Here is an 11,155-nt window from a genome sequence, read left to right as displayed (position 1 = left end):
AAAACGTGCATTAAAAGGTTACAAACAGTACAAAATATAGCCCTAGATTTATATATAACATAAATACAGACCACATCAATAATGAACAGCTACACAAGAGAGCAAACCCTTAGCAATCAATGGTAGATATACACAACAAAGCTTGTAAATATTTGGAAAAAAGCGACTGAACTTAACACAGAAACATATCAAAACTGAAAATAATATAGACAGGAAGAAGTAATTGAAATCCAATTCTCCCTGCCTCAATAATATACACATTTCTACATGCTAAAAACATTACTAGAGGAATAAAGATGAGAGGCGACCAACCAGCTCCACTAAGAACCTGGCATACAGTGTACCTTTAGACTAACACAACTAACACTTAACTAACACTGTGGCTGTGACTACCCCAGTTACACAAGGACCCAAGGCTCACTAATCAATAATAAACAAAAATAATAATAATAAGCAGCATTATATAAATAAACCAATATTAATACAAAGGTCTGACGACCCAAGGGAGCAGAACAAAGACAAAACACCAATAAGAAAGATGAAGCGATCTGGTTGAGCCCAGATTCTTCTACTCCTACTGTATTTCAGTTTCACCACCTTTTTCTTCAATTCCTAATAATCTTCTTTCACCTCTTAACTAATGACTTCGTATCGTATCGTACTATCTAGCCTAAACTGTTTAGCCTGACGTAGAGTTTTTTAATAAATCTGGTGATATGGAACCACACACAACCCCCTTAACCTGGGATAATGCAATCAAATGGATAATTGCTAACTATTCTCAGAGATAATGCAATCAAATGGTTAGTTGCTAACCGGGGGCTGCGCCCCCGGACCCCCTGTGTTAGATACTGTATTTGGTCATGATGAATTGTTTATTAGACTATAAGAAATCCTCTTCCCTCTTGTATTGGCAAGGGGAGTTTGCTTTAACTTAGGTATGCTAGCCTAAGTAAAAATAGATGCCCCTTCCTTATTGGTGTTGTCGATGGCACAGCACAGCACAGCACCGTGCCTATGACGAAATCAACTTCATTAAACTCAACTCATACTTCAAATGCACCAAGAGAACTTGCACACCCGAATGGGAGACCGTCAAAGTCAATCGGGGGTCGATTTAATAGCATACTACAGAAACTTGCACACCCGAATGGGAGACCGTCAAAGTCAATCGGGGGTCGATTTGATAGCATACTACAGAAACTTGCACACCCGAATGGGAGACCGTCAAAGTCAATCGGGGATCGATTTGATAGCATACCACAGAAACTTGCACACCCGAATGGGAGACCGTCAAAGTCAATCGGGGGTCGATTTAATAGCATACTACAGAAACTTGCACACCCGAATGGGACACCGTCAAAGTCAATCGGGGGTCGATTTGATAGCATACTACAGAAACTTGCACACCCGAATGGGAGACCGTCAAAGTCAATCGGGGAGCGATTTGATAGCATACCACAGAAACTTGCACACCCGAATGGGAGACCGTCAAAGTCAATCGGGGGTCGATTTAATAGCATACTACAGAAACTTGCACACCCGAATGGGAGACCGTCAAAGTCAATCGGGGGTCGATTTGATAGCATACTACAGAAACTTGCACACCCGAATGGGAGACAGTGAAAGTCAATCGGGGGTCGATTTAATAGCATACTACAGAAACTTACACACCCGAATGGGAGACAGTCAAAGTCAATCGGGGGTCGATTTAATAGCATACTACAGAAACTTGCACACCCGAATGGGAGACCGTAAAAGTCAATCGGGGGTCGATTTAATAGCATACTACAGAAACTTGCACACCCGGAATGGGAGACCGTCAGTCAATCGGGGGTCGATTTGATAGTACGTACTACAGAAACTTGCACACCCGAATGGGAGACCGTCAAAGTCAATCGGGGTTCGATTTAATAGCATACTACAGAAACTTGCACACCCGAATGGGAGACCGTCAAAGTCAATCGGGGGTCGATTTAATAGCATACTACAGAAACTTGCACACTCGAATGGGAGACCTTCAAAGTCAATCGGGGGTCGATTTGATAGCATACTACACAAACTTGCACACCCGAATGGGAGACCTTCAAAGTCAATCGAGGGTCGATTTGATAGCATACTACAGAAACTTGCACACTCGAATGGGAGACTGCCGTAAAGCCGAATCAAGGTCGATTTAATAGCATACTACAGAAACTTGCACACCCGAATGGGAGACCTCACAAAGTCAATCGGGGCTCGATTTGATAGCATACTACAGAAACTTGCACACCGAATGGAGACAGTCAAAGTCAATCGGGGGTCGATTTAATAGCATACTACAGAAACTTGCACACCCGAATGGGAGACACTCAAAGTCAATCGGGGGTCGATTTAATAGCATACTACAGAAACTTGCACACACGAATGGGAGACCGTCAAAGTCAATCGGGGGTCGATTTAATAGCATACTACAGAAACTTGCACACCCGAATGGGAGACCGTCAAAGTCAATCAAGGGGTCGATTTGTTAGCATACTACAGAAACTTGCACACCCGAATGGGAGACAGTCAAAGTCAATCGGGGGTCGATTTAATAGCATACTACAGAAACTTGCACACCCGAAGGGGAGACCGTCAGAGTCAATCGAGGGTCGATTTAATAGCATACTATACAAAATGATCCGAGAATGTGCACACACCGAGTGGGAGACGGTGATGAAAGCGTCCGCCCTTGTACACTGGATGGCACTATTTCACTATAGTAAGGGGTAGGGGCACCTCGGTCATATTATACAACATACCAGAGAAGTTCCACACCCGCATGGGAGACCGTCAAAGTGAATCGGGGGTCGATTTGATAGCATACTACAGACAACTTGCACACCCGAATGGGAGACCGTCAAAGTCAATCGGGGGTCGATTTGATAGCATACTACAGAGAACTTGCACACCCGAATGGGAGACAGTCAAAGTCAATCGGGGGTCGATTTAATAGCATACTACAGAAACTTGCACACCCGAATGGGAGACCGTCAAAGTCAATCGGGGGTCGATTTAATAGCATACTACAGAAACTTGCACACCCGAATGGGAGACCGTCAAAGTCAATCGGGGGTCGATTTGATAGCATACTACAGAAACTTGCACACCCGAATGGGAGACAGTCAAAGTCAATCGGGGGTCGATTTAATAGCATACTACAGAAACTTGCACACCCGAATGGGAGACAGTGAAAGTCAATCGGGGTCGATTTAATAGCATACTACAGAAACTTGCACACCCGAATGGGAGACCGTCAAAGTCAATCGGGGGTCGATTTAATAGCATACTACAGAAACTTGCACACCCGAATGGGAGACCGTCAAAGTCAATCGGGGGTCGATTTGATAGCATACTACAGAAACTTGCACACCCGAATGGGAGACAGTCAAAGTCAATCGGGGGTCGATTTAATAGCATACTACAGAAACTTGCACACCCGAATGGGAGACCGTCAAAGTCAATCGGGGGTCGAGCATACTTTACAAAATGATCCGAGAATCTGCACACACACCGAGTGGGAGACGGTGATGAAAACGTCCGCCCTTATATGTTCGATTGCACTATTTCACTATATTAAGGGGAGAGGGTGCCTTCGCACACATATTCGGTGTGAAATATCTTCCGCCCCCCAGCGGAGCGCTTCGGCGCCTCTGCGAAGCAAAGCGCGGCATTCAAAAACAACAACCAAAATTGCCGTCGCTTTCCCTTCCCTGCCCTGCAATGGCTGGAGCAGCAGCAGAAGAAGAGAGAGAGAAAATAGTCTCATGGGGTCAGGGGAATGGCAGTGGAGCGCGATCTATGAATTTCACTAGCCAGGTCTGTCTCAATTGAACATTATTACTCTCTCGGCGCAATAATGTCGCCACCACGGTTTCCGCGACAGCAGCAGCATCATGATGTTGCGTCTATTGTAAGTCCGGAACCGGGTTATCTGGCTGTTCGCGAACAGTCGGGTTTTTAAACCTTTGCCCAGCAAACGATCAAACAACTTCCACTCGAGGTGCGGTACGGCGGACGTCCTTATCGTCCGCTTCTTGTTGGATTGCACTATTTCACTATATTAAGGAGAGGGTGTTTCACACACCCATTCGGGTGTGGAATATTCCGCCCCAGCTGAGCGCCGCGCCTAAGTACAAAGCGCTGCATTCAAAAACAACAACCAAAGCTGCCGTGGCTTTCCCTTCCCTGCCCTGTATTGGCTGGAGCAGCAGAAGGTTTTTTAGAGAAAATAGTCTCATGGGGTCAGAGGAATGGCTGTGGAGGGCGATCTATGAATTTCACTAGCCAGGTCTGTCTACCTATTGAACATTATTACTCTCTCTCGGCGCACACGTCGCCACCACGGTTTCCGTGACAGCAGCAGCATCATGATGTTGTTCGCGAACAGTCGGTTTAACTCAACAAAACGATCAAACAACTTCCACTCCGAGGTGCGGCACGGGGACTGTCTCATCGGCCCAGCCTTTGTATGCTGATTGCACTATTTCACTATATTAAGGGGAGAGGTGTTTCACACACCTATTCGGTGTGGAATATCTTCCGCCCCCAGCGGAGCGCCGGGCGCCTACAAAGTTACGGTATCTACCAAAAACAACAACCAAAGTTGTTGTCGCTTCTTCCCGTTCTGCAATGGCTAAGCAGCAGCAGCAGCAGAAGAAGAGAGAGAGAAAATAGTCTCATGGGGTCAGAGGAATGGCAGTGGAGCGGGTTCTATGAATTTCACTAGCCAGGTCTGTCTCCCAATTGAACATTATTACTCTCTCGGCGCGCACGTCGCCACCACGGTTTCCGCGACAGCAGCAGCATCATGATGTTGCGTCTATTGTAAGTCCGGAACCGGGTTATTCGGCTGTTCGCGAACAGTCAGGTTTTAACCTTGCCTAACAAACGATCAAACAACTTCCACTCTCGAGGTGCGGTACGGTGACTGTCCTATCGTCCGCTCTTGTATGCTGGATTGCACTATTTCACTATATTAAGGGGAGAGGGTGCCTTCACACACATATTCGATGTGAAATATCTTCCGCCCCCCAGCGGAGCGCTTCGGCGCCTCTGCGAAGCAAAACGCGGCATTCAAAAACAACAACCAAAATTGCCGTCGATTTCCTCTCTCTGCCCTGCAATGGCTGGAGCAGAAGGAGAGCGAGAGAGAGAATAGTCTCATTGGGTCAGAGGAATGGCAGTGGAGCGGGCTAATGGCGAGTAGGCTCGCGATCTATCAATTACACTAGCCAGGTCGCTCTCCCTATTGAACATTATTACTCTCTCACGTCGCCACTGCGGTTTCTGCGACAGCAGCAGCATCATCATGATGTTGCATCCACCAATTAGTCCGGAACCGGGTTATTCGGCTGTCTGCGAACAGTCCGGTTTTAACCTTACCCAACATCCACTCTCGAGGTGCGGTACGGTGAATGTCCTATCGTCCGACCTTGTATGCTGGATTGCACTATTTCACTATATTAAGGGGAGAGGGTGCCTTCACACACATATTCGGTGTGAAATATCTTCCGCCCCCCAGCGGAGCGCTTCGGCGCCTCTGCGAAGCAAAGCGCGGCCTTCAACAACAACAACCAAAATTGCCGGCCGCTCTGGTTCTGCAATGGCTGGATAAGAAGGGAGAGAGAGAGGGTGAGAGAGAGATTTGGTCTCATTGATCAGAGGAATGGCAGTGGAGCGGGCTTATATGAGTAGGCTCGCGCTCTACCAATTACACTTGCCAGGTCTCTTCCGTTTGAGACATTATTTCATTCGGCTTCTTCTCTCGGCGCACATCGCCGCCACCCTACTAGTTTCCGTCACAGCATATGCTGCCTTCAGTCCGGAACGGGCTCCTCTTCGCCTTCTTTGCTGTCTGCCCAACTTAGCGGACTTTATGCTGGGTTGATCACCCTGTTCGCGTCTGTGCCGGCCTTCAATGCAGCGCCCAACCGTCTCTTGACCGAGATTCATTGTACTATTCCACGCGCAAACGGCTACCCTAAATGTGCATAGACAACGCTCATGGTTCAACACGACCAGGGCGCAGTCTGGGAGCCGAGTATACTAAAAAGAGAGTTTAGCAGCCAAAACTCGTCAAAGCACACGTTGGGTTACCCCATCACCTAACAACGATGATGGCGGTTCCCACCCGTGAAATACACAACCTAACCAATATTGGGCGACGATGGCGCTCATGAGCCCACGTCCCCACAAACAGTAAGAGAAAGAGAGAGAGGAGGAGATGGGCCAATGTCTTATGCCTCGCTGGGGCAAAGAGAAGAGAAGAGGAGCGGATAAGGGAGGAGATTGGCCAACGTGCGGTCCCTCGCCCAATGTCGGCTGCCTCGCTGGAGCTGGGTAAAGAGGAGAGGAGCGGATAAGGGAGGAGATTGGCACACACGGTGGCGCTGCCGGCGCCGAGGATAGCGAGAGAAGGTGCAGTTTGAGCGGATCATCTGGTTTGCTATTTCTCTAAGGCCAACGTGCGGTCCCTCGCCCAATGTCGGCTGCCTCGCTGGGGCAAAGAGAAGAGGAGAGGATAAGGGAGGAGATTGGCACACACGGTGGCGCTGCCGGCGCCGAGGATAGCGAGAGAAGGTGCAGTTTGATCTGATCATCTGGTTTGCTATTTCTCTAAGGCCAACGTGCGGTCCCTCGCCCAATGTCTTCTGCCTCGCTGGGGCAAAGAGAAGAGGAGCGGATAAGGGAGGAGATTCGCCAACGTGCGGTCCCTCGCCCAATGTCGGCTGCCTCGCTGGAGCTGGGGCAAAGAGGAGCGGATAAGGGAGGAGATTGGCGCACACGGTGGCGCTGCCGGCGCCGAGGATAGCAAGAGAAGGTGCAGTTAGATCTGATCATCTGGTTTGCTATTTCTCTAAGGCCAACGTGCGGTCCCTCGCCCAATGTCTTCTGCCTCTCTCTCAATCTCACCATTTTGGCCGCCGTGATAGGCGCCGCCAACAGCAGCAGCTACCTGGTTGATCCTGCCAGTAGTCATATGCTTGTCTCAAAGATTAAGCCATGCATGTGTAAGTACAAGCCGATTTAAGGCGAAACCGCGAATGGCTCATTAAATCAGCTATGTTTCATTGGATCTGTAAACCCACTTACTTGGATAACTGTGGCAATTCTAGAGCTAATACATGCAATTGGTCTCTGACCGCAAGGGAAGAGCGCTTTTATTAGTTCAAAACTGGTCGGGCCCCGGTCCGTAACCCACCTGTGGTGAATCTGAATAACTTCGGGCTGAGCGCACGGTCTCCGCACCGGCGCCGCTTCTTTCAAGTGTCTGCCTTATCAGCTTTCGATTGTAGTTTATGCGCCTACAATGGCTATAACGGGTAACGGGGAATCAGGGTTCGATTCCGGAGAGGGAGCCTGAGAAACGGCTATCACATCTAAGGAAGGCAGCAGGCACACAAATTACCCACTCCCGGCACGGGGAGGTAGTGACGAAAAATAACGATGTGAGTCTCATCCGAGGCCTCGCAATCGGAATGAGTACACTTTAAATCCTTTTAACGAAAGTATCCATTGAGGGCAAGTCTGGTGCCAGCAGCCGCGTAATTCCAGCCCAATAGCGATATTAAAGTTAAGCTGCGTTAAAAAAGTCAGGTTGATCTCAGTTCCGACTGACGGTGCACCGCCTGCAAGCGTTTACTAAGTCACGCCCGAACAAAGTCAGCTTCGCTTTCGCTCGCACGATGCTCTTTGTCGAGTGTCCCGAGTGGCCGGAGAGTTTACTTTGAAAATTAGAGTGCTCAGAGCAGGCTATTTGAATGGCCCGAATGGTGATGCATGGAATAATGGAATAGGACCTCGGTTCTATTTGTTGGTTTTTGAACCAGAGGTACGACTAATCGGAACAGGCGGGGTACCAGATTATGACACGCTAGGAGGTGAAATTTCAATCGCCGCAAAGACTTAACCATCGCGAAAGCTTATTTCTGCCAAGCGATGTTTTCTATTAATCAAGAAATCCAAAGTTAGAGGTTCAGCGCGCATCAGATACCGCCCTAGTTCTAACCATAAACGATGCCAACTAGCGATCCGCCGGCGTTATTCCCATGACCCGGCGGGCAGCTTCCGGGAAACCAAAGTCTTTGGGTTCCGGGGGAAGTATGGTTGCAAAGCTGAAACTTAAAGGAATTGACGGAAGGGCACCACCAGGAGTGGAGCCTGCGGCTTAATTTGACTCAACACGGGAAACCTCACCAGGCCCAGACACCGGAAGGATTGACAGATTGAGAGCTCTTTCTCGATTCGGTGGGTGGTGCATGGCCGTTCTTAGTTGGTGGAGCGATTTGTCTGGTTAATTCCGATAACGAACGAGACTCTGGCCTACTAAGTAGTCGACGGATCTCCAGAAAATGGTGTCCAGTTCGCAACTTCTTCTTAGAGGGATAAGCGGCAATTCTAGCCGCACGAGATTGAGCAATAACAGGTCTGTGATGCCCTTAGATGTTCTGGGCCGCACGCGCGCTACACTGAAGGGATCAACGAGTTTTCCCCCTCCGAGAGGAGCGGGTAACCCGTTCAAAGCCTTTCTTGATAGGGATTGGGGCTTGCAATTGTTTCCCATGAACGAGGAATTCCCAGTAAGTGCAAGTCATCAGCTTGCGCTGACTACGTCCCTGCCCTTTGTACACACCGCCCGTCGCTACTACCGATTGAATGATTTAGTGAGGCCTTCGGACTGGCGCTCTTGGATTGTCGGCCCCGTTGCCCGCGAGGGTTTTCTGGGGTCGTCGCCTCGAGCTGACGGAAAGATGTCCAAACTTGATCATTTAGAGGAAGTAAAAGTCGTAACAAGGTTTCCGTAGGTGAACCTGCGGAAGGATCATTAACAGAGAGAAAGAGAACGGGGCGCTCTTAAAACTACTACTACTCTCCTGATTTGGGCGGTCTCGGGCTCTGCTCTGGCAACCCCAGCAGCGAAAGAGGACAATCCCGGCCCCCGCACCAAAAATAGGTACCACCACGCTGTAGGTGGACCACACTCGGGCGAGAGCGCGAAGACCGGAGGAGGAGGACGGACGGGGCTTTGGACGGCTGCCCGTCCGTTCCTTACTACCGGCGAATAAGCCTCTTGACCCAAAAAGAGTGAAATTCAAGTGTCAAAAAACAACAACAAGCCGTCCGGCCAAACCCAAACCACAAACTTGGGCTATGTCTGTCAAACCCTTTCATTGAGACTCGACCTGTGATGGTTAGTCGCAAAAAGACCAAATGGCAAATACACAACTCTTAACGGGGGATCACCGGCTCGTGGGTCGATGAAGACCGCAGCAAACTGCGCGGTCGGGTATGTGAATCGCAAGAATACCAGATATCGACAAGTTGAACGATATTGCGGCGGCGGCAGCCATATGAGCTTGTCGCCGCCACTCCTCTACGAGGGTCGGAAATATACATCCATCGGTTGCTGCGAGTTCGGTGCCTGCTGACTGTCTCCCCGACACGAGGGTAACCCGAACCGAGCTTCCGCCTTGGGGTTTAATCGCCCGCGCCTTGCGCGAGGCGTGCCCTTAAAAACAAGCAAGCCTATCACTAGCAAGTCCATGGACTTGGCGCACCCACATTCAACCACAACAAAGCGACAGTTGTCGCCCTCGCAAATAACTGGAGGCGGCGCTCTTTTGCCTGCTGTCCACAGAGACACGAATGGCCGTCGGCCGCTCATGGCTGATGCTGCACATGTTCTAAGAGGCACTCCATCCCACGAAGAGGAAACGAAACCGGGTCGGATATCTTTTAAGTAAGCCCCGCCGGAATTTCGTCTATCACCTCGAAAAGAGTGCTTGGCATGCATTGCAGTGGAACCTAAATTGATGAGTGCGCCTGGGCCCGCAGTCTACCATGTAGTGGTGCAGGCAGAGAGATGAGAATGCTTGGGTGACGCCGTGCTCTTCCTCACGCGCTCCTCCACCCTCTCCCACGGTCAGACGCGGTGTGGGCGTTCTCTTTGAGAGTTCGCCACGAGTCCACGTCTATCTCATGACTGGGAGGGAGGCAGGGGGAGTTCTCTCTAAACGCGTTAAAGACGGTGTTGCGCCTCATAACGGCGCTCGCCGGGATAGAGCACTAGTTCTGCAGCCGGAAAGGCCGCTCACGCCAATTAATACTGCGACTCTCGCTCTCTTTCTCCGGATAAACAAGTGCCACTGCTGTGGCATGCGGGAACGGGGAAAGAGGTCAAAGTTTAAGCGGCAAAGGTGCGGCCGAGTAAGGGCGGAACACGAGCGTATATGCATTAAAACTGTGTGTGTATATGACTCTGCGAGAGATGTTCTGCTGGAACACTTTTCCTATTGGCTATTTACCACTCAATGAGAAGGAACGGAGTCAGGGGTGGGAGTGCCGGCGCCATGGCCGCTGGTACCCCCGCGACAAGCCCCTCAAACCTTCCTGCCTGGTAATGTCGGTGGTGAAGAAAGTCGGTGGCAGAGCGTCTTCCGCTTCGTGGTTGGGGAACTTGTTCCCCCTAAGGATGATGAGACCACGATCGACCTCGTAGTAGGAGAGAGCTACCCGCCAAATTTAAGCATATTAATAAGCGGAGGAAAAGAAACCAACAGGGATTCCCTTAGTAAGGGCGACTGAACCGGGAAAAGCCCAGCGCATACCCTCGATGTCTTCGGGCACGAGGGGTGTTGCGTTTCAGAGGGTCCAGCACGCCGTCCCATACCGTCTAAGTCAAGCTTGAAAGCGGCCACTGCCCATGGAGGGTGACAGGCCCGTATGGCGGCGCCCGTGAGGGTACAGATGGGACGGTCGGAAAGGGCCTCTCTGTAGAGTCGGGTTGCTTGAAAGTGCAGCCCAAAGCAGGTGGTAAACTCCATCTAAGGCTAAATATGACCACGAGACCGATAGCGAACAAGTACCGTGAGGGAAAGCTGAAAAGAACTTTGAAGAGAGAGTTCAAGAGCAATGCGGAAACCGTTAAGAGTCAAAACGGGTGGAAACTCGAAGGTCGAACTGAGGGGATTCAGCCTGCCGGCTGTCGGCCGGGTGGGTGTTGTACTGAGCGACCTTAAAATGTTTGGGCGCTGCCCCACTCACGCTTGGCGTCGGCGGGCGTATTTTGCCTCAGTAGGTCACCGCGACTGTTGCCGGGGACGCTGAAGTCTGGCCGGACTGGTACTCGCCG

The 11,155-nt window shown here is 50.2% G+C and overlaps 1 non-coding gene across 1 annotated transcript in view; it reads left to right on the top strand.

The window, feature by feature from the left end:
• The first annotated feature begins 10,511 nt into the window (after nucleotides 1-10,511).
• The window catches only part of LOC121865901, a 4,360-nt gene continuing 3,716 nt past the window's right edge, over nucleotides 10,512-11,155 (top strand). The window contains exon 1 of the ribosomal RNA XR_006088852.1: nucleotides 10,512-11,155. This exon is cut by the window's right edge and continues 3,716 nt beyond it. This is a non-coding gene — a ribosomal RNA (large subunit ribosomal RNA).

This window comes from Homarus americanus, unplaced genomic scaffold (genome assembly GCF_018991925.1).
Source record: "Homarus americanus isolate GMGI-L3 unplaced genomic scaffold, GMGI_Hamer_2.0 scaffold9672, whole genome shotgun sequence".
Lineage (NCBI taxonomy): Eukaryota > Metazoa > Arthropoda > Malacostraca > Decapoda > Nephropidae > Homarus > Homarus americanus.
This window is presented reverse-complemented; position numbering and strand designations above follow the sequence as displayed.